Genomic DNA, 22,741 nt, shown 5'->3' on the forward strand with positions numbered 1-22,741 from the left:
GAGAGGAAGATCTTCCGTCCGATGATTCACTCCCCAAGTGAGCACAACGGGCCGATACTATGCCGATCCGAAGCCAGGAGCCTCTTCCGGGTCTCCCACGCGGGTGCAGGTTCCCAAAGCGTTGGGCCGTCCTCCACTGCTTTCCCAGGCCACAGGCAGGGAGCTGGAAGGGAAGCGGGGCTGCCGGGATTAGAACCGGCGCCCATATGGGATCCCGGGCGTGCAAGGCGAGGACCTTTAACCACTTGCGCCACCGCGCCGGGCCCAGGTTCTAATTATTTTTAAATGACTGAGTTAACAGTGTTTGTGAAGATAGCAAAAAGAAACAAGAAAGGAAATGTACAAAAATACTAGTAACTATATTGGTCTCCATTATCCCTAATATTTTGAATGTTTATGTGCCCTTTTATATATTTCTGCCTCTTTGTCAATATATTAGAAAGGTTTCTCTAAGTTTTTGGCTTGGCCTACACAGTGGGCATGATAATGTAGTAATGGCATCTGCACCGTGTTTACAACCTTCGCAGCATTCTGATCTTGTACAGCTCCTCTGAGCAGTGGGTTCTCTTCCTGATACAATTCCTCTTACTAGTTGCTGTCTCTTTCACTCAGCTTGAAGAACTCCCTTTGACATTTCACTTGGTGGTCAACTGTCTCAGCTTTTGTTGTTCTTGAAATGTCTTCATCTCTTCTTCACGGGTGAAGGGCAGCGTAGTTGGGTACAGTGCTCTTGGTTGGCGGTTGTTTAGCTCAGCGCCTTGGAAAGCTTGTTGCACTGCTCCTCCACCAGGGGCCTTTTCTCCAGCCGAGTCTGCACTCAGGCACACCAAGACCCCTGTGTTAGCTTTCCTTGGAACTCGGGAGATCCTGCCTTTTGCTTTAACCTCGGATAACGTGCTCACAGTAGCATCCATCGGACCTGACTCGGGGGAATCTGACTGGGGACCCCCTGGCTCCCCTGTGCCTGGATGATTTTATCTTCCTATAGATTTAGAAAAATTCTCCATTGTTATTTACATGAATGTTCTCTCTGCCTGCTTGGCCTTCAGAAGTCCCTTTTGAACCCAATGAGCACAGGTCTCTGATTTTGTCTTTTTAATTTGGTCCAAAAGTTTCCAACAATTGTGTTGGTTCTTCCTGGCTCTTTTTCTGCCCCTCTGTGTATTTTCAAATATCCTATCTTAATGCAGTAATTCTTTCCTCTTGATTTTCTCTGATGTTAATAATTTTTATCATTTAAAAAATTTTGCCTAGTATATTTTAATCCCAAAGACATTTGATTTATTTAAAGATTTAGTTTTTAAAGATGTATTTTATTTGAAAAGCCCCTTTACACAGAGAAGGAGAGAGAGAGAGATCTTGTACCCACTGGTTCACTCTCTAAATGGCTGCAAGAGCTGGGCTGGTCAGAAACCATGAACGAGGAGCTTCATTCAGAGCTCCCATGAGGTGCAGGAGCCCAAGGATATGGACCATCCTCCTCTGCTCTTACAGGCCACAAGCAGGAAGCGGAGAGGAAATGAAACAGCCAGGTCTAGAACCATGCTGGTGCCTGTAGTTGGAAGATTCGCCAGTTGAACCATGGTGCCAGCTCCATTACTATTTGAAGTTGAAAAGCTGCTTTCTTCTAAGTCTCTCCATTAAGACTATGGATTAATGAATCATTTCCTTGAACAAAGCTGTTTTCTTTTGAGAATATGCAGATCTGATTGCAAAATCAGATCAGTTTCTGTTACCTTATTTTGTTCATTAGTTGAAATCATGGTTTTATGAAAGTTCTTGATATTTGTTGGCTTGACTTTGGCTGCACAATGAAGGGTTAAGATGCCATTTTCCCCGGCCTTCATAATTTGACTTTACTTGTGTCTGTTCTTCCACAAATTTGAAGCAGTCTTGTTTTCTATGAGCCTGCAGGTCCGCTCTTAGTTCGTTAGATAGCGCCTGGAGTTGATTTTGCATGAGTCTACTGTTCATATGCTGCTGTTGTTTCAGTACCAAAAGGCACTCTACACCTAGGCTTGTTCCAAGTTTACATTTGATGTGTTATTCAGGATACACTGGGGAATCAACCGGATTAGATTCTGATCACAGAATGGGGGGGGGGGGCGGGAAGGTACACATGGTTCATCTAGGAAAAACAGAGTATGAAGACACAAATGTATTTCCAAGAACCCAAATTTTGGGAGAAGCAGGGAGATGGAGGCAGTTCTCATGAAAATTTTCAGGCCTGGTATGGTAGCCTAGTGGCTAAATCCTCGCCTTGCGTGTTCTTGGATCCCATACAGGCCCCAGTTTGTGTACTGGATGCTTCACTTCCCATCCAGCTCCTTGCTGTGGTCTGGGAAAGCAGTCAAGTTTGGCCCAAAGCCTTGGGACCCTGCACCCGTGTGGGAGACCTGGAAGAAGCTCTTGGCTCCTGGCTTTGGATGAGCTCAGCTCTGGCTGTTGTGGCCACTTGGGGAGTAAACCATGGAAGAAAGATCTTTCTCTCAGTCTTTCCTCTCTCTATAAATCTGACTTTCCAATAAAAACAAATATATTTTTAAAAAGAAAAAAGGTTTTTAAGTTCATATGAACAAAATTCAATGCTATTCCTCTAACTTGTGTACCATGTCGGATTTTCCTTCCTTCTTAATGCTGAATAATGCTGCATTTTATATGTATTGCTGCATTTTATATCCACTCATCTACTAATGACTTAAAGTACTTTTTAAAAAAACGAGGGCCCAGCATGATAGCCTAGCAGCTAAGGACCTCGCCTTGCATGTGCCAGGATCCCATGCAGGCACCAGTTCATGTCTTGGCTGCTCCACTTCCCATCCAGCTCCCTGTTTGTGGCCTGGGAAAACAGTAGAGAACAGCGCAATGCCTTGGGACCCTGCACCCGTGTTGGAGACCCAGAAGAGGCTCTAGGCTCCAGGCTTCAGACCGGCTCAGCTCCAACCTTCGTGGCCACTTGCAGAATGATTCAGTAGGCTGAAGATCTTCCTCTCTGTTTCTCCTTCTCTGTATATCTGAATTTTCAGTAAGAAAAATTATATATATATAATATATATTATTATAAAAAATTATATATAAAACTACAGAGAGAGGGAGAGAGGGAGAGAGAGAGGAGGAGGAGGGGGAGAGTGAGATAGAGAAAAAAAGAGACAGGCAGACAGGCAGACAGCCATCTTCCATCAGCTGGTTCACTCCCCAAATGGCTGTGATGGCCAGAGTTGAGCCGTTCTGAAGACAGGAGCCAGAGGCATCTGGGTTTCCTGTGTGGGTTCAGGGTCCCAAGTACTTGAGCCACCCCCATCTGCTTTCCCAAGGCATAAACAGGATGGGAAGTGGAACAGCCAGAGTTGAACCCAGTGGCCATATGGGCTGCTGGTGCCACGGGTGGAGGATTAGCCTGTATGCCAGCTGCTACAATACTTTCTTAAAATAGCTTTACTAAAGCATAATCAGCATAAAGTAAATTGCAAATATTTAAAATAAACTATACATTTAAGGAAATGTACTGATACATTTCCTTGAAGCTATTAGCACAATAAAAAGATACCATTTTATGATATGGCATTAAAACAAAAATTAAAATGTACATAAAGGCACAAAAAGGGAGCAATAGAGAATATTTTGTGTTAAATCAAATGTTTGCTGTTGGGAAAATGGTCAAATTACATATCAGTGCTTAGTGAGAAATAAGAAAGGAAATTAGCTAGAAGGCAGTAAAAGCTGGCACTTTGTTTTTTGTGCCCATATTGTAACTAAAGCTAAGAATTGCCAAGCTTGGGGCCTGGTGCAGTAGCCTAGTGACCACAGTCCTTGTCTTGCATGCAGCAGGATCTCATGTGAATGCCGGCTCATATCCTGGCTGCTCCACTTCCCTTCCAGCACGCTGCTTGTGGCCTGGGGAAGCAATCCAGGATGGCCCAGGCAGCCACCTGGGGAGTGGCCCCCATGGTCAGAGCAGAGCCGATCTCAAGCCAAGACCTGTAGCTTTTTCCAAGTCTCCCACGTGGGTCCAAGGTTCCAGGGACTTAGGCCATCCTCCGCTGCTTTCCTAGTCCGCAAGCAGGGAGCTGGATTGGAGGTGGAGCTGCCAGGACATGAACCAGTCCTGGTAATGGATGCTGGCACTGATGTGGAAAATTAGCCCGTCACCCCACGGAGTCAGCTGCTAGTCTAATATTCTTAACTGTTGGTTTGACAAGGGTATAATGCAAAGTTTTACAAAACTATTTGTGGTAATACTGATACAGATAGACATGTCTTTTTTTTTTTCCTGTTTTTTAAAAAAATTTTAGCTCCCACATGCAGGGGAAACATGCAGTATTTGTGTTTCTGGGTCTGGCTTATTTCACTTAACATGGTGTCCTTCCGTTTGGTCCTTTTGCCCTCAAATGACAGAATTACTCTTTCTCATAGCTGAATAGTATTGTATATCTATGCATACAGCCTCTTCTCCCTCCACTCATCTTCCTGGCTGACTCACTGTGTTGGAGGCTCGGGGTTTATATGCAGCAGTGGATCACTGGATCATAGGACAGGTCTGTTTCTAGTTGGGTGGAGTGTTTGGGTTTTCCTGGTATAACGTCATGAAATCTGCAAACATGGATACTTTGCCTTCCTCTTTTCCATCTTTGATACCACGTGTGTCTTTCTCAATCCTAACTGCTTTTGCTGAACCTTTCAGCACTATATTGAGTAAAAGTGGTGAAAGTGAACCCCTTTCTCTTGTGCCATTGCCAGGAGGAAATTTGGTCAGCTTTCCTCCCATTCAGTATGATATTGGATGCTGATTTGTGATATATAACCTTTATACTTTTGAGGAATGTTCCTTTTATGCCAAATTTGTGGAACGTTTTTATCATGAAGGGAATTTAATTGGAAGGCAGAGCTACAGAGGGAGGGGGAGAGAGCTCCCATTTGCTGATTTGCTCCTCAAGCGGCCACAGTGACTGAAGCTGGGCCAGGCCAGGCCAAAGCTAGGGGTCTGGGTGTCCATCTGGACCTCCCACGTAGGAAGCAGCAGCCCAAGCACATGGCTTTCTCAGGGACATCAACAGGGACCTTGGTCTGGGATGGGGCAGCCAGGACTTGAGAACTGGTATTCATGCAGCATGCCATTGTCACAGGGGCAGGCCTAAATTTTTGCACATAATGCTTGCCCTACGATGCATGTGTCTCCTCCAGAGCCGATCTTTGGAGAGGCTCGGTGACAGCCAACACACAGGGTGGGGTCCCACATGCTATGATGGGCCTCTTATTTCACCCGCCCTAGATAATCCTATTATATATTTGTCAGAGAATATAAATGCATTTCAAATGCATCTCAACTCTTTCGAGTCATGCTTCAATTTTCCATTGTCTTAATCTATTCCCTTTGGTGGGACTTTCTTGCTGGCTTTGCGTAGGCAGCAGGAAGAGCTCCTTGTTTATATTGCACAGGTGTAGATCATCACTGAGACAGGCTTTGGAACATGTTGAGATTTTGCTGAAGTGAGAGAAGCCAGATTAAATACCCAGCCCTTGATACGTATCTATGACCATGTGAGGAAGCTCAGTCTCTTTTATACATCAATAAATACTTATTTCCTTATTTGTCCTGTCTGCGATTTATGTACAGAACTTAGGAAGAAAGGTGATAGGTCCAGATTGAGTCAAGTGACGTCATTGCCATCTGTCTTCTCTCAGTTGTCCTTCCAATGACCTCATGCTGTCAACAACCCCAATTATAGCAGAACACTCTTTTTTTCTTTGTAAGAAGTTTCTGGGTGTTTTCTAGTCCTTGAGAAAATCTCAACTTGTTAATGTCAACTTGAGTAAGCCACAAGGAGCCAAAATGCTCAGTAAGTGGGAGAGGTGTCCTTAGGTTAAGCAGGAAACCTGAAAACACTCAGATGAAGCACTTGCAAAAGGAGGAGTGTATTTTTTCTTTGAAGGAAGATGGTTGAATATTAACATTAAGGAGCATCATCTAAAAGCTGGAGTAAGATTTAAAGCTAGAAGACCGTGTATCTTTGTAGTGTTGTGTAAGGCATTCTTTAATAAGTTTGCCAAGGATTATTTAATAATCTAGGATCGAGTTTCTTAATCTTCACACCAGTGACATTTGGGGATCAATACTTCTTTGTCTTATTTGCTGTAGGATATTCTGCAGCATCCATGACCTTCGCTCATGAGATGTCCCCTTCTGCCTGAGTTGTGACCAAAAACATCTTTAATGTCAAACGTACTTCAGGGAGATGAAAAGACTCCTTGTTATGGACCACGGTTTGGAGAGAACGTGTCTTTGTCTTTGCCATGAGCAAAGGACTCGGATTCAGTCAAGCTACATGTTAATTCACAGACCTTGCTTGGTTGAGACATAGATGAATTCTGCGCAGAGAAAGTCATAGCCCAAGATGTTATGGTTTTGTGTTTATCCCATGAATTTGGTCCCAGCACTCTGTCACGAAGGTCTACAAATACCCACGTTCTAAAGGTGCAACTTGATGATTTTATTGTTTGTCTCATTCATTAGGGAGTTGAACACATTCCTGACGAGATCATTGCATATCTGTAGAGTTTCGCTCAAGGTGGACCTTCCGTTGGCAGGATGGTGTGGCAAGGGATCACGAGGGCTCACTTTGGGTCAGAAGGTTCCTCCTCCTCCAACACCTGCCAGAGTTGATTTGGCTCTGCAGCCTATCTCTGGGGCTCATTTGAATTTCTCCTAGGTCTCCCAGCCCTCTCTGCCCGCAGTAGCTCTGATCTGGTTGAATTCACGTGACTTTTTCCCAGTACAACGGTAGTGTCTTCCCAACTGGCCTCATCTTGTCTGGGTTTTTGCTCATCACTTCCATCCCCTGTGAACTCTGCTGCCCTACGTGGTTTTGCACTGTGGTTCCCACATGCTGCCCTCATGACAAAGATGTCAGGCAGCAAGGTCATGGAGCTTCTGAACTGAGAGCTGGAGTTGGATTCAGAGGCAAGGGTATTCACACCTTGAGGATGCTGGGACCCAGGAAAGGAGCTGGTTAAAGCCACACAGTGAAGGAAGTGAGTGTTTTTAATCAGGATATCAATCAGGTTGAACCTGTCCTCAATCTCTGAAAATTAATTTTGTGCTAAGAACCCGGATATTACTCAGTTGCTCATTCATTTCTATTGTCAAGTCCATGGTTGAAAGTGTTTTTTCATTAGCCGACATGTTCAAAATGGGGTGAGAACTGATTTTTTTTTTTCATCAATCAACATCCTTAAAATCGGGGTGTTTTCCTTGGGGATTATTTTCATGTGTACTTAGCAAGGTCTGACTTCCTTACTCTGCCACTCATTTGATTATATAGTAGGCTTTTCCTGATACTCTCATATTTAGTTTTGTTTGCTTTTATAAGTATGTTTTTGCTTTCTTTCAAGCTCCCTGTAGTTGCACTTCCATCTTCCTTCACCAGTACCTTCTATCTCCTCTGTGGAAAACCAACCAGGGATTGTCCTTAATGAAAAGGACAATGTCCCCCCGGCTGTATAACTGTACCAGCTCGTGTTAGGTGCCCTTTACTTTGGGATGATTACCAGGCTGTGAGAAGTATTGTATTGGCTTCTTCACAAGCAGAACTTGATTAAAGCCCTCAAGAGTATCTTGTTCAAATAGTCCTGGAAGTGGCTGAGATTAAATGCTGCTTATGGTGGCAAAGAAATCTGATTGGCCTGCTAGCTCTCTTTTTATGAAGTAGGTCATTGTTTCTCCAACAAAACCACTGACAGTGTGTGCCTTTCGGAATCCGTGTTTTTTTTTATCCAAATGAAGTGTACTTTTGGAATTAGGTGACACCTCAAGGCAGCTCTGTTGCCCTAGGTCACCTAGATCTTCTCTCCTCTGCACTGGTACCCTGTGTCTGCCCAGATGTGCCAAGGCAAAAGGCTCAAGGTCTGTGTCAATGCTTAACCGTGGTTTCCTAGAGTAATCATGGCTTCGTCTACTTCATCCCCGCTATCGGAGCGTGTCGCAGATGGATCCATATTATAAATGTAAAAAGTCATAACGAGTCTTAAAGGAAATTGAATATTTGTGTAAACTTCTAGTGGAAATAAGCTCTGTTATCCTTATCTTTAAAAAGAAGGGATTGAGCTTTTTGAAATTAAAAAGAAATGAATTTTTAATACTTGCACATTTGCAATATTATTGTTTTAAAGGATTTATTTATTTTAATTGGAAAAGCAGATCAGACTTATGAAAAGGAGGAGAGACAGAAAGATCCTCCATCTGCTGGTTCAACTCCCAAATGGCCACAATGGCCAGAGTTGAGCCAATCCAAAGTCAGAAGCCAGAAGCTTCTTCCAGGTCTGCCACATGGGTGCAGGGTCCCAAGGTTTTGGGCTGTCATCTGTTTTCTCAGGCCATAAGCCGAGAGCTGCATGGAAAGTGGAACAGCCGAACCACGAATCAGTGCCCATATTGGATACTGATGCATGCAAAATGAGGACTTAGCTATTGAAACATTACACCAGGCCCAGTATTTCTTAATTTTGGATAAAGATTTGTTATTTGAAAGATAGAGACAGGAAGAAAGCTCTTCTGCCTGCTGCATGACTCCTTAAATGGATGCAAAGGCTGGTGCTGGACCAGCCTTATGCCAGGAGCCTGGAACCTTACCAGGAACTCCCATGGAAAGGTAGGGCCCCAAGACTTGGACCACATTCCACTGTTTTCCAAGGCACGTTAGTCAGGAGTTAGATTTGAAAGTGGAGAAATCAGGATTTCAATGAGTACCCGTTTAGGATACTGGAGTTGTCAGCAGTGGTTTAAACCACTGTGCCACAAACACAAGCCCCATAATACAGTATTCTTCAACACAAACTGATCAAATCAATCAGCATTTCCATCTCCTATGTTTTCTTTCTATTTGGAGCCTTTTATCTCTGTTTAGAGAATATAATGGGTATACTATGAGCTATAGTCACGTTGCTGTGCTGTGGAAAAACAAGGATGTTTCTAAACGTGCTTTGACAAAACTCAGGCAATCACCCTCTACCCTCCAATGCACTTTCCCCACTCTGTTAGTAGTCACTGTTTTTTTCAAGTTGAGCAGCTATTCCTTTTTAAACTCCTATGCATGAAAGAAAATATACGGCATTTGTCTTTCTGTATATGGCCTATTTAACCAAATAGAATGATCTCCAATTTATCCTCCTTGCTGTAAATGTAAGGATTCTTCTTCATGGGTGAATGATATTCTATTGTGAACATATACCACATCTTTGAAAAATCCATTGATTGACGTACACCTGTGTTGAATCCATTGGCGACTGTGAATAGAGCTGCAGTGAACATGGGTACGTGGTTTCTCTTTCATATGCTGATTTTATTTCTGTCAGATGTGTACCCAGAAATGAGAGACCTGGTAGGTATGGTTTTACTTTTGCTAAGAACCTTCATACTGTTTTTGCATAATTACTACTAATTTGCACTCCCAACAATATTATATAATTATCTCATTTAACATCACCAATATTTTTCTCTTTGATAATGTCCATTCTAAGTGGAGTGAGATGATAGGTGATTCTGATTTTGATTTGCATTTCCTAAATGAGTAATGATACTGCTTTTTGGCTGTAAATTTTTGAGAAATGTATATTCAGACGTTATGCCTGCTTCTTGACTTGATTGTTGCTTTTTATTTCATTGAGTTTCAAAAATATTTCACACACACACGCCGCCTCCCATGTCTGGGTAGGTTCCAGAAGCCCACGCGGTTTGTGATCAGGCCAGGCTGTGGTGAGAGCTGGGAACCAGGAACTCAGCCCACGTCTCTCACATGGGTACCACAGGTCCAACTATTGTGTCATCTTGCACCTCACAGGGTGTGCATTAGCGGGAAGCTGACACTGGGAGTGGGGCTAGGAGTAGAAGCAAGGGATTCGGATGTGGGATGAAGACAACATAACTGGTGCTTTAATTCAAGGCCAAAAACGTAGTCTTGTGGAGCTTATCTATTTCCTTCTACTGGATATTAACCCTTTGTCAGAAGATGAGTCGGCAACCACTTTCCTCCATCCTGTCAGTTGTCTTCGCTGATTATTTCTTTTGCTGTGCAGAAGCTTTTTAGTTTTATATAATTTCATTTGTCTAGTCATGCTTTCACTGCCTGTGCCTCTGGGGTCCAAAAATGTGTGTCTAATGTTGGCTTGAAGTGTCTCCCCTATGTTTTTTTTTTCTAGTAATTTCTTAGATTCAGGCTGTAAATTTAGATCTTTCATGCATTTTCAGTTGGTCTTTCTATACGGTGAAAAAATGGGGAACACCCAACTTTCTCAGCAGTATGGATCTGAGACTGCCCTGCAGTGTTTCTGGCACCTTCCTTGAGTAGTTGTTGGCTGTAGATGCGTAGACTTGTGTGTGGGATCTGTTCCCGTGGTCTATGTCAGCATCCTTGCTATTGGAGCCTTACTTGGGCTGTACTATCTCTCAAAAACAGGTATTGTGGTGCCTTCATTTTTGTTCTTTGTTGTTCCAGATTGCCTTGACTGTCTGGGGTCTTTTTGTTTTCATCCAAACTTTAGGATTGGTTGGTTGATATCTTTGGAGAATTGGGATTTTGCTAGAGAGTGTGTTGAATTTGTAAATTGCTTGACTAGTATGGGCATAAAATTAATTTTTCTAATCCATGAGCATAGACCTTTCATTTTTTTTTTAGGTTTCTCAGTTTTATTCATCAATGCTCTATAACTTTGTTCTGATGTTATTTTTTATCTTTGGTTACACTTATTCCAAGATATTTTATTTCTGTTTGTAGCTATTGTGAATGCGATTACTCTTACAATTTTTCTCTGAGTTTATTCTCTTTATTGGTATATAAAAATGATTTGGATTTAGTTAATTTCGCTTTCTGAGACTTTACTTGATTCATTTATCAGTTTTTTAAGACATTTATTTTTATTGTAAAGTCAGATATACAGAGATGAGGAGAGACAGAGAGGAAGATCTTCCATCTGCTGATTCACTCCCCAAGTGGCCACAACAGCCAGAGCTGAGCCAATCCAAAGCCAGGAGCCAGGAGCTTCTTCTGGGTCTCCCACATGGGTGCAAGGTCCCAAGGCTCTGGGCCATCCTCGACTGCTTTCCCAGACCACAAACAGGGAGCTGGATGGGAAGCGGGGCTGCTGGGACATGAACCAGTGCCCATATGGGATCCTGGTGTGTTCAAGGTAAAGACTTTAGCCACTAGGCTACTGTGCCAAGCCCTCATTTGTCAGTTTTAAGAATCTTTCCTGAAGTTTTTAGGGTTTTCTGTATATAAAATCATCTCCTAATTGTATGCCCTTCATTTCTTTTTTTCATCTTTAATAGTATTGACTAAAAATAAAAATGGATTTGTCGCACACAGCCCCCCTGTGCTATAGTATGTTCCCTCTACACCTTACTCAGTTCTTTACCTCACGAGTGGGCTTGAATTTTATTGAATATTTTGGATGCCTCTGCTGAAATGGTCATATGATCATATGATTTTTATCTTTTGCTCTTTTGATATAATATATAACATTTATTGATTAGTGTATGTTGAACTTTCCTTAGATTCTTGAAAACAATTCCACGTCTTTGATGTATTGTTAGATTCCATTTTCTAGTATTTTGGGGGAGTTGTCGTATTTATGTTCATCTGGGATATCGGTCTGTAGCTTTTGCTGCTGTGTCCCTGTCTGTCTGGGGATCAGGGAAATGCTGGTCTTCTAGAAGGTGTTGGAAGGAGGTCTCTCCCCTTACATTTTTGGGAATAAGGTAAAACCTTTTGAGAGGTATCAGTATTTTTTAAGTGGCGCATTATTTGCTATATTTCCGAAGACTTATAAACACAGCTTAAATTGTATGTGTACCTATAGCCTACATGTATATTTAATGCAAAATAGAATTAGAAAAACATTAGGAATACATTAATTTTTATTGATGACAGAAATATTGAAAAGGAATTATGCCCCATCTTACTCAGGCATAAAAATGTAGCAATCCCCATTATACTAATGGGGTAGCATTAAACGAAATGACTGTCAGTCCATTTTGTAAAACCAAAAGGCAAGTTTCAAAAGATCAGGCAAAATGCAGTTTTGTCAATTAATATGAACTGCGGTTGACTTAAATTCTTCCCGAAGTTTCCAAGGATCACAGGAGTCAGCCAAGAGGATGCTGGGTGAGGCAGGTCTCGGAAACCAGAGACACTTCCTCCTAGCAGATAGGCAAGGTTTATCCTGTGTGCTCAGTCACGCATGTGCAAATCCCCAGACACATGTGCACCTGCGGAATGTGCATGAGGCAAGTAAGTGGACTCCAAAGCTCTCTGACCCAGGGGAGACTCCACTCCTGGGAGCTGTGTGAGCTGGGACAGGTTGATTTCTCACCTTACACATAATCCACTAACTTCCTGATGGGCCAAGAAGGAGGGGCCCGGGGAAGAGCAAGGTTACCACATCCCAGGATGCACCTCAGCCTAGGGGTCAGAGAACCTCACCTTGAATCCTACTGGTATTAGCTGGCTTGTCTTGGAATTGTGAAACTTGTCGTGTAAGTAACCCGAGTGGCATAGAGAGAGCACAGACTTGGGACCAAACTGCCAGGGTACGAATTCTGCTCTTTTTCTCCTACTATTTGTGTAATCCTTGGTTTGTCACTCAATGTGTCCATTCCTTAAAGAATTTTGCTCTGCGGGTTAAATGTGAAAGCTTGCTACAGGGCCTGGCCCACACTCCATCTCAGCCTATGCTACTTGTGTTATTTGTGAGGCACCAGGGGTAAAAAAAAAAAAAAAGTGGCCAGGAAAGCAGAACCCTTGTACCTAGAGAGAGCAGAGTATTATGGGAAATATTAGCAACTTTAAAAAAAAGAGACAGAGAAATAGTTGGTCTTGTTGCTGGCAGTTCGTCCTTTGTCTTCTTTTGCCTGGCAGGAGCTCCATTTATCCATCAGATATTAGCCTAACTGCCACTACCTCCAGGATGTCTTCCAGGAATTCCTAGTTCCTACAGAGCTGTGGGTCCCCAGGCCCAGGAGCTCCTGGGACTTTTGGTGCATTCTGTGCTTCATTTTTCTTGCTTGCTTTTATGGCTCTCCCCTACCTCCCAGGCAGCCGCCTTTGTATGAGCTCTGGCAGAGCAACACCCTTCCATCAGACTGCAAGTCAAGATGAGATCAAGTGGGCGGTTGGGAACAGATCCCAAGGATGAAGGTGGCTGTTTTTTTCCCCAAGCATTGTATTGTGGGCTCTGCCCTGCTATTGGTTATCCAAAGCAAGTTCACAACAGAGCCATACGCCAGGACTTCCTTGGACAGTGTCGTGAGTGGAAACAGCTCTAGGACAAAGCTCAGCTCTGGCCATCGTGGCCGCTTGGGCAGTGAATCAACAGATGGAAAAGCTTCCTCTCTCTCCTCCTCTCTGTAAGTCTGACTTTCCAATAAAACAAAAATAAATTTTTTATTTTAAAGAATGTTCTATAAAGCACGCTCCTCCTGGAATATGCTCTGTCTGGCCTCATGCGGAAGTCCTGCTCTGAGTTTCCTGGGCAATTTGAATAAATTGCAAAGCTTATAAGTCAATGTTGGAACCCTGGAGAGAGTGTTAGAGTGGCAGGAATGATGCAAGTCATGGTACTGTGGCTATAGTTCCTTTGCAGATTTTCCTGAAATAAAATACACGTCTTAATAACAAACAAGATGGCGTTTGTGGAGTGGTGGCTGATGCTCCTGGTCCATCCTCTGCGAGTTTAGAATAACTTTGCTTTACCCTTCTGATACGTGTGTGTTTGTGTGTGTTTAGAATTTATTTTGTTTTTATTTGAGAGACATGGAAAGGAGAGACAGATACTCCATCTACTGGTTCACTCCCCAAATGATCACAAGGGCCAGAGCCTTGCCCATCCCGAAGCCAGGAGCTTCTTCTAAGTGTGCCAGGGACTTGAGTCAACCTCTACTGCTTCCCCAGGCCACAAGCGGGGAGCTTAATTTGAAGTGGAACATCCAGGACAAGAACTGGTGTGCATACGGGATCTGGCACCACAGACAGAAGCTTAGCTTACTACACCACAGCATCAGCCTTGTGAAGGGTGTGTTTTTATAAACCTGTGATTCTTAACATCCCCGCCTGAGAAAATGGCTTTGTGCCTGGAATTTGTCTCATGTCTGAGACCTGAGAAAACAAAGGCTAAATAAGGATTAAATTATTTCTTTCTAACGTAAGCGAAGCCTAGAAGGAAATAGTAAAAAACTGTAAACTGGCGCCTTGGTAGTTCTCTTATCTTATATCTCATAACTTCCCTTCTCAGTATTACCTCATGATTCCAGATAGCTGCTAAAGTTCTGACCATCATATCTATATTCATAATAAGGAAGGAAGAAAGGAGAGCTTAGCCATGCCAGGAATCTCACTTCACACTCTCATTTATATTTTTGTTTTGTATTATGTATAGTCAAATCTCTCTCTCTCTCTCTCTTTCTCTCCACACACACACACACACACACACACACACACACACACACACACACACACACATATAGTTTTTTCTGGTCTTGATATAATACTAAAAAGAGCTTCCCAAATACCATAAAAATAATCTACATATTTTCTAGAAATTTAAGAACTGTTCTTCTCAGATTTAAAGCTACAGTGTGGTTATGTTGATACTGTGGAGTAGGCATCCGATCTTCTCTGACCAAGTGGCTGTGTTAAGGTTACGTACTCACTGATTTGTTAGTGTCACTAATCATGACTCTTCCATAGGCACTGAGACCTTCACAATTTGGCCCACAGACACATTTTTTACTCTTATTTTTCTTGATTTCATAACCTCTCATGCACATTTCTTTGCCCTTATTTATATGTCACTGGCGGACAGGAAGGCCAACTCCTGGTTCACTTTCCAAGTACCTGTGATGGTCAGGACTGGGCCAGCGTGAAGCCATCAGCCGGGAACTTAACCTGGGGCTCCCCTGTGGGTGGTAGGGACCCCACCTCTTGCGTTGCCACCTGCTGCTTCCCAGGGTCTGTATTGGTACAAAGTTGGGTTTAGGAGCCAAATCCAACCAAGGCACTGTCATGTCGGATCTGGGTAGCTAAACTGGCACCTCAGCTTTTAGATCAGATGCTTGCTCCTATACTTAAACTTTTAACCATTCACTTTTTTTAGGTATAACCTTTGGGCTTCCATAATATGCAATGAGTATATCTTATGCCTCACCTTGTAAATGATCTATTTGAAACTGTTTCTCCCAGGCCTGGCAGGGTAGCCTAGGCTAAAGTCCTTGCCTTGTATGTGCCGGGATCCCATATGGGTGCTGGTTCATATCCCAGCTGTTCCACTTCCCTTTTGGCTCCCTACTTATGTCCTGGGAAAGCAGCAGAAGACAGTCCAAAGCCTTGTGGGGACCTTGCATCCAGGTGAGAGACCCAGAAGAAACTCCTGGCTTTGGATTGACTGAGCTCTGGCCATTGTGGCCACTTGAGGAGTGAACCAGTGGATGAAAGATCTTTGTCTCTTCTTTCTGTAAATTTGACTTTCCAATAAAAATAAATACACCTTAAGAAAAAACAAAAATCATAAAAACCTGTTTCTCTCACATGAGGCTATAAAGTCCTTGAGAGTGGGACTGTCTCCATCAGCATTGTCCAGTGCCTGACTAATTGCCAAAAGCATGAATGGGTGCTGAAACAAGGCAGCACATGACCCACCCTGTTGTTACTCTTTCCTTTTAGAAGGTTGTTGTCTGCTGACACAGTGGGAAGTGACAATCTCACGACCATGCCTTCTAATCCCTTGTCAGATTACTTCTGATAATGTTTGCTACACAAAATAAATCCCTTTCAGGCTGTCTGGGCTTCACTTAGCTTCAGTTCCACGGGCTGTATTTGTGTTAACAACTTATTTCGGGTGCCTCTAGCCAATGCTTCCAGGAGGTCCTGGTAAACCACAACCCCAAGGCTCAGGCAGCTAGAGGACCACTCCAGGGACACTGCGACAGTTCTTTATTCAGGAAGTGGTCGTGACCATCCTACCACCTGCAGGTTCTCCTGCTCGCTGCTGTGTAGGGGATGAAGTGGGACACAGGAGGCCACAGGAAGGATGAACCTTTTCTGTGACCTATGTGCAGGGCAGGACACAGCAAGCTCAGGCCGTGGTGTTTGCAAGTGTGGGAAGCACTGGAAGGGCTCAACCTTGGCAGGAATCAGAGCACCACCTCAGAGGAGACTGAGAAACAAATATGCCCTTTAAGTGGAGGCACGCGATCCATCCAGGAAACTAGAGGAGAAAGAAGGATCTACCTGGGTCATTTCTCCCGTGGAGACAACTTGCTTTTCTTTTGTTGAGTGGGAAGGTAGGCATCAGCCTGGACCAGCAGTTTGCATGGTATGGGAAAGAATGGAATCGCCTTGGATACAGCCCAGCCTTTGACCAGATAACTTTGTTAGGGAATCAGTCCCATATCATTCCAAGAGAAATCCTCCTGTCCTTGGACTAAGGGAGCTATTCAGTTAGCTAACACTAACAGGTTTAAATCTTTGGGAAGAGTTTCACACCCAGAAAGTCCTTTGATATGCCAGAAGAAGGGAAAAGAAGACTCCATTCCCACAAAGAGCCTGCTGTGAAGGTACCCTGGGCAGTGTCAGTTTTTTCTGTAGAGCTGCCCAACCACCTATTATATGTTCGACCTTGCTAAGCTTGGCTGGCTTCCCCACATGCTCGTGCCTGGATGCACCTCTGCTCTGGCCACCCCCAGTCACATTACATGCAGGACTGTCTGCTGCCCCCAGTGAGCGTTCACTTGTGAGTTCTCTGGGGGCTTTCTCTTGTTCTTGACTTTGTTTTCTATTTTATTCCAGGCTGTATGGATGGCAGGTGGCTGGCCAGGAGTGGGGAGAACTTTGGTTGTGCTTTGTGTCCGGACAAATCACAAGTGAGCAAGAGCTTTATTTTATAACCCTGATTGGAAAGAAATTTGCACACTTGGGGTCTTGTCAGTGATTGGAGTTCATAACCCCAACGTTGCTGACAGCCTGCTGTCCCAGAAGCATTAAATGAGATTAGAACTTAAAATATATAATCATTGCCCATCACACCCACCCACCCTATTCCCTTCTTCCTCAGTACCTTCAGTCTCCGTTAAACTCCAATTCCAGCTTAAACAGTAACACATTAACTTGACCTTCCTACTTCTTTCTTTCTACTTACTACCTCTCTAAGTCATGGGCTTTTATCCTATTTCCTGGTCCCCAAGACTCCCTGGATACCATTAATTCTCGCTACCTCACTCATTCTTATACTCTACCACTTTGAAAGCTTGGGGTTCTGCTGAGGAGTCTCATTGTAAGCGCCCTCAGGAAATGGAGATGAACAGTGTGTCTTCCGGGAGCTTCCTGTCAATGAGAGGACAAAGCTAACACAGAGAGGTCAATGTCACCCAAGCAAAGTAAGGGAAAGTGTGCATTAGTCAGTGTGTACATTCTGCTTACGTGGTTGGATCCTTCCTGCCTGCGCCCTCCCCGACGTTGATGTTGGAGCTAGAAGGTCTCCTGAACCTCCATTAAGGTTAACGCTAAACCCTGCTAACGTCTCTCAGGTTCCATGCAATGACTCTGAGGTAATTTCTCTGCAGAACATCCCACAAACCTATGAGATCTATAATTCAGAGCCATTTGCCCAATAGGTAAGTTAAATCCATCAATAGGAGAAAAGAACTGAGGAGTTTGGGTGGGTAGGATTTGCTGTTTGAAGAACAGTGTCATAGGTTTGGTTTAGCAGTGAAGATGTCACTTAACGGGTTGGGGTCATGGTGAAGCAGGTTAAGTCTGCCTGTGGTGCCAGAATCTCACAAGCAGTGGAAGATGGGACACAGAGTCCCTAGCATTAGCATGGCTCAGCTCTGACCATTATGGTTGTTGGAGGAGTAAACCAGAAGATTAAAGGATTTCTCTCCAACTCCCTCCTCCTCCCATCCTGCCTCCATCTGTAATTCTGCATTTCAAATAAAAGAAAATCTCCCCCTAAAAAACCCAACCGTTTAAGACACCTGCCTTTCCTACTGGAGTGCCTGGCTTCAAGCTTCCTCTCCATTCATGATTTTTAACTCCTTGCTAATTCGGACTCTGGGAAGAAATGGATGACGGCTTGTTTGGGGCCCTGCCACCCTCAAGGGAGCCTGAGAGGGAGTTCTTGGCTCCCTGCATGGCCACACCTACCCCTGGCTGTTGAGAACATTCAAGGACTAAACCAGTAGGGAAGAGATTTCTCTCTCTCTGCCCTTCAAACATCACAGCAATAGTCATCTGGAGAAAACTCACAGTTCCTCATTCTTTAATTTTGCTTTTAACAACTCTCCCTGCCCAAGGTGTTATGACACAGCTCTGCTTTAATCATTGTGCAAATTAATTCGCCATCCTTAGAATAGCTGAGCGAACCATGACACATTTCCATGGTGAACTCCCTTTGATAAGAAACTATGAGCTCCAGCCTGGCTGAAGCTGACTTCCCAACTGAGCCTGGAACTTACATGATCACTTAGTGGGTTTACATGCCACCTCTTCTCAAAACCCCCCTAAGATGTAATGAAAAAGTAGGACTTCCCTAAAAGCAAATTTATAAATCTGTGTCTCCTTTACTCAAGGAATTTGTTTTGTTTCTTTTTCAAACGACATTTATTTTTATTGGAAAGTCAAATTGACAGAGAGAAGAGAGAGAGAGAGAAAGATCTTTCATCTGCTGGTTCATTCCCCCAAGCGGCCACAATGGCCAGAACTCAGCCAATCTGAAGCCAGGAGCCAACAGTTTCTTCTGGGTCTCCCATGCGGGTGCAGGTCCTAATGCTTTGGGCCATCTGCGATTGTTTTCTCAGGCCACAAACAGGGGACTGAATGGGAAGTGGAGCAGCCAAGATACAAACTGGTGCCCATTTGGGATCCTAGTGTGTGCAAGGTGAGGACTTTAGCCACTAGACTACCCTGTCCAGGAACCTGGTTTTTACTTATGGGATAAAGTTGCTCCTGGCATGGCCAACCAAAATCAGTTGCTTTCTGTTCGCAGCTTACCCCACTGTCGGAGTGTTTCTACAGGCACAGCTTAGGCAAGAGCCCCTGGGAATGCTGGCCAGTTACATGGTTATGTTGGTTACTTAAAGAAGGTGAATGCAGGCATAGTTCCAGGATTGGAGACATCTAAATATCTTCCTGTCATCCTAAATCCCTGGAAAGTATGCCTCAGGGCTCCTCAGGCCCTGCATTTGATCCTCAGCCAGCGGAACAAGGAATCCTGAAGAAGGGCTTCACACTCCACTTTCTGAAACTCTATGTTGAAATTTGCCTCCAGAACCCAGGTAAGCTGAGAATGGGCCCTTCTGCCCTCCTGCCAACTCCTCTTCCTGACCAGCATGGGAGTAAAGGGTGGACGTGCTGCTTTTCTCAATGCCTGCCTCACCCCTGCATGTCGGCTGGCTCCCGTCCCTCCCTGGGGTCAGCCCTGCTTTGCTTCTCTCTGGGGTGCCGACAGAAGCCATCTGCAATGGGGTCCGTTTTTATGAGCACAGAGAAGGAGTGAGATTTGCATCCTCTCTTGAATCCCATCACAGGCCTCATCAGCTGGCCTGGCTGGGTCCAGGGTACAGCCATACTCTTTGTAGCTCTTGTTGAGTTACTGTGTGAGAAGACAGGCCTCCTGTGGCTGGGACTGGAACCTACTTAACAGTAACCAAAGGGGGGACTGACCATGCCAGGCTCCACACAGCAGAATCCTTCACCATTCTCTCTCATCTTCTCAACCATCCTATGCAGTGGGTATTAGTATTAACTCCTGCTATGCAAAGAAAGCCATGGAAGCATAGATTAACGAAAGCATTTGTTCAAGATCACACAGCTAGGAAGTGGCACATCCAGAATTCAGAGCTAGTTCTGCCCTTTCAACAAGACATTTTAAAAGGCTTTAAAGCATAGATTTATTAAGAGTGGACACACCTGTCCTGGTTACTGCCAAAACACCTTTAAAATGTCTCTTTACTGAAACACTTTCTATGTGATTTTTAGAACGGTAGGACTTGAGGCCCCACCCACCATAGTTAAGTCAGACGCGAAGCAGTGGAAGGAATTGTTCCAGATGGGAGCCCAGACTTCTGCTTGAACGTTTCTTTCTCCCAGGGAGATCAGCCATGAACAGTCGGAGAGAGGCCAAGTACAGCAAGCTGCCGGGTGATGGAGCCCTGGGAGTGCCGCCTGGAGAGGCACAGAAGACACGACATGGCTCTCCTGCCCGTGCTGCGGTGACTTCTAACACAGCCAGAAAGCGAGGGAAACCCTCTCAATTCCCTCCGTTGCGAGGAGCAGCAGCAGCGTAAGCACTTCGTACGCGGAGAAGGCAATCGCAGGCAAACATGGTCTCTCCACCACCAGGATTCAGATGAAGCCCACGCGATAGGGTATGTGGGACTCTGCAAACCTTGCTTCTGATTTGCCAGTAGCTCCCTAGCAGGCACCTCCAAGCAAGAGGTGGGACTTCCTGTTTGCCTTCTGCCCACTTCCTGTCTCTGAGCGTCTCCATGCCAACGCCTGCTCACCCCTTCTTGCTGCGGTTCTTTGATGTAGCTGCTCTGAGCCAGCCTGCAGTGAGGACCCCCGTTGCCTCCCACGCGTGTGGCTGTATCTAGGGGGTTGTGCTTTCGTGTCAGAGAGCTCAGGCTTGGCCTGACCTCATTTTTGGGGATCTGAGTTTTAGCTTTGTGTGGGCCCCTTGCTCCCACATTTTCAATGTCATAATTTTCAATTTCCCCAACCTCCAGATGGGTAGCTTCTTCTAACAACTGGTTCTCCTTGAATAATTTAGGATTGCTTCACCTCAATTCACTTACCCCCTTTTGATATCTAGTAAAGTTTTTTTACATTAAATTTCCTGTGTGCAGATATTTGGCCAGGAATGCTGCTTTATTGGAGGACTGGTTGGGAGTGGAGCGCTGGAGCAGCTTTGAAAAAAAGACATTTTCTGCGCAGGATCATTGAGCCCATTCCTTGGGCCTCTCCTTGAAGATCCAGTCTTGAGACTGCTGAGAACTCTACACTCTAGACATCAGTGAGAGCCGAACTCTGGTGCTCTTGTGGGACTTTCTAAAGTTAAGGCTAACAGTCTTGTTAAGACAGATACATTATTTTTTTAGGACCTGTCTTTGGAGTTTGAATTCTGGTTTCCATGATCTGCCTTTTTATTGAAATGAAATGACCAAAGAAAAGGAGTATTTGTAGTGATTCACTGGTGTAATGTTGAGGGAACAGGAGGCATGGCAGCGGGGCTCTGGAAAGAAGGCAGGGCCACAGCTGTGTCTTGCTGTCCTTCCTGGCTGAAGGAGAAGTCGTGAGTTCTGCTCTAATGTGGACAGGTGACTAGGCCTCGTTTCAGGACAGCAGAGTACAGATTCCACAGTGGGCTGTCCTGGCTGAAATTCCTGCTTGCCTTCTTAGATATTGTCAGCACTCTTTTTTTTTTTTCCCATCTCCCTCACTTCCCTGAGTGAGTCATGCTTGAGAGTACGCTCCTGGATGGTGTATTGAGTTTTCTTGCTTATCTGAGAGTAGCAAGCCAAGTGGTGAGTGATACAACCACATGCTGCCCTCTACTTTCAGAAACCGAAGAGGAACCCGAGACAGTTGGATGTCTTGTGAATATCAGAAAAATACATTTTGGGGAGTTGGAACATGAGGAGATAGGATCTCCAGTTGACTTCTTTGGAACCCAGCTAGTCTTGCAAACAGAGTCACATCCTGGCAAGAGATCTTCCTAAATCAGCAAGACATAAAGGTGAGACTTTTGTTTTGTAACTTTGAATTTTTATTTCTCTTAGAATTCAATTCAAATTGTTGTTAAAGAGGATACAGTCTGAGGCTTTGAAAGAGGTACAATGAGCAATGCCGGGGCACACTTAGAGAGCAAACTGATAGAATTGTAACTCTTTATGAAGGAATGTACTGTTGTGACAGTATGGGGGAAATCAGTCAGGGGGTGGGAATCGGAGGGAGGGGAATCTCAGACTATACAGAATTGTACCATAAAATTCAAAATTTAAGGTAAAAATTTAAAAAATTATCCTATCAACAGAAAACAAGAGAGGTACAACAAGGGAAAGTAGTTACTGTTGGAAATGTCTGTCACATCCTGAACTCTCTTCCTAGGATTTTTTCCTGCCACAGTAAGAGCATCAGAAAGTTCATAGAAATACATATTATATTATAAAAATAATGCCTGGATTTAGAAAATTATTACATCAAAATGAATTTTAGTTCCATTTTCCATGAACCTTTTCAGGTCTCCTGGTGACTTGCTCTCTTTAGTAGTAGTCAGTTCTCCGTGTTATGTTTTAAAGATAGGTGGAACAAACAGTAGATTTTCAGACAAAAAGGGGGAAAGGGTAGTAATAATCCCAGATTTGATTTGTATAATTCTTAGAACATAGGTGATAATTGACAAGTTCCTTGACCTCTGATTTTAATCTATAAAAGAAGCCTATCATTTGACATTTCACACTGGTGGTGAAGATGAAATGGGATGAGTAAAGAAGTGTTTCTGGCTCATAGCAGGCACTCATAAAATATTACATACATACAGCAGCAGCTTGTGTCCCTATATACATCTATGTTGAATTTACTGAAGTGTGTGATGATTACTTTTTGGGGGGTTAATATTGCTTGCACATTCTCAATATTTTTTGAAAAAGGGTAGCTATATATTGTCGTTAGACCAACGAATTACATTTGCATGTGGT

This window comes from Ochotona curzoniae, unplaced genomic scaffold (genome assembly GCF_017591425.1).
Source record: "Ochotona curzoniae isolate NIBS_2020 unplaced genomic scaffold, NIBS_Ocur_1.0 patch78, whole genome shotgun sequence".
Lineage (NCBI taxonomy): Eukaryota > Metazoa > Chordata > Mammalia > Lagomorpha > Ochotonidae > Ochotona > Ochotona curzoniae.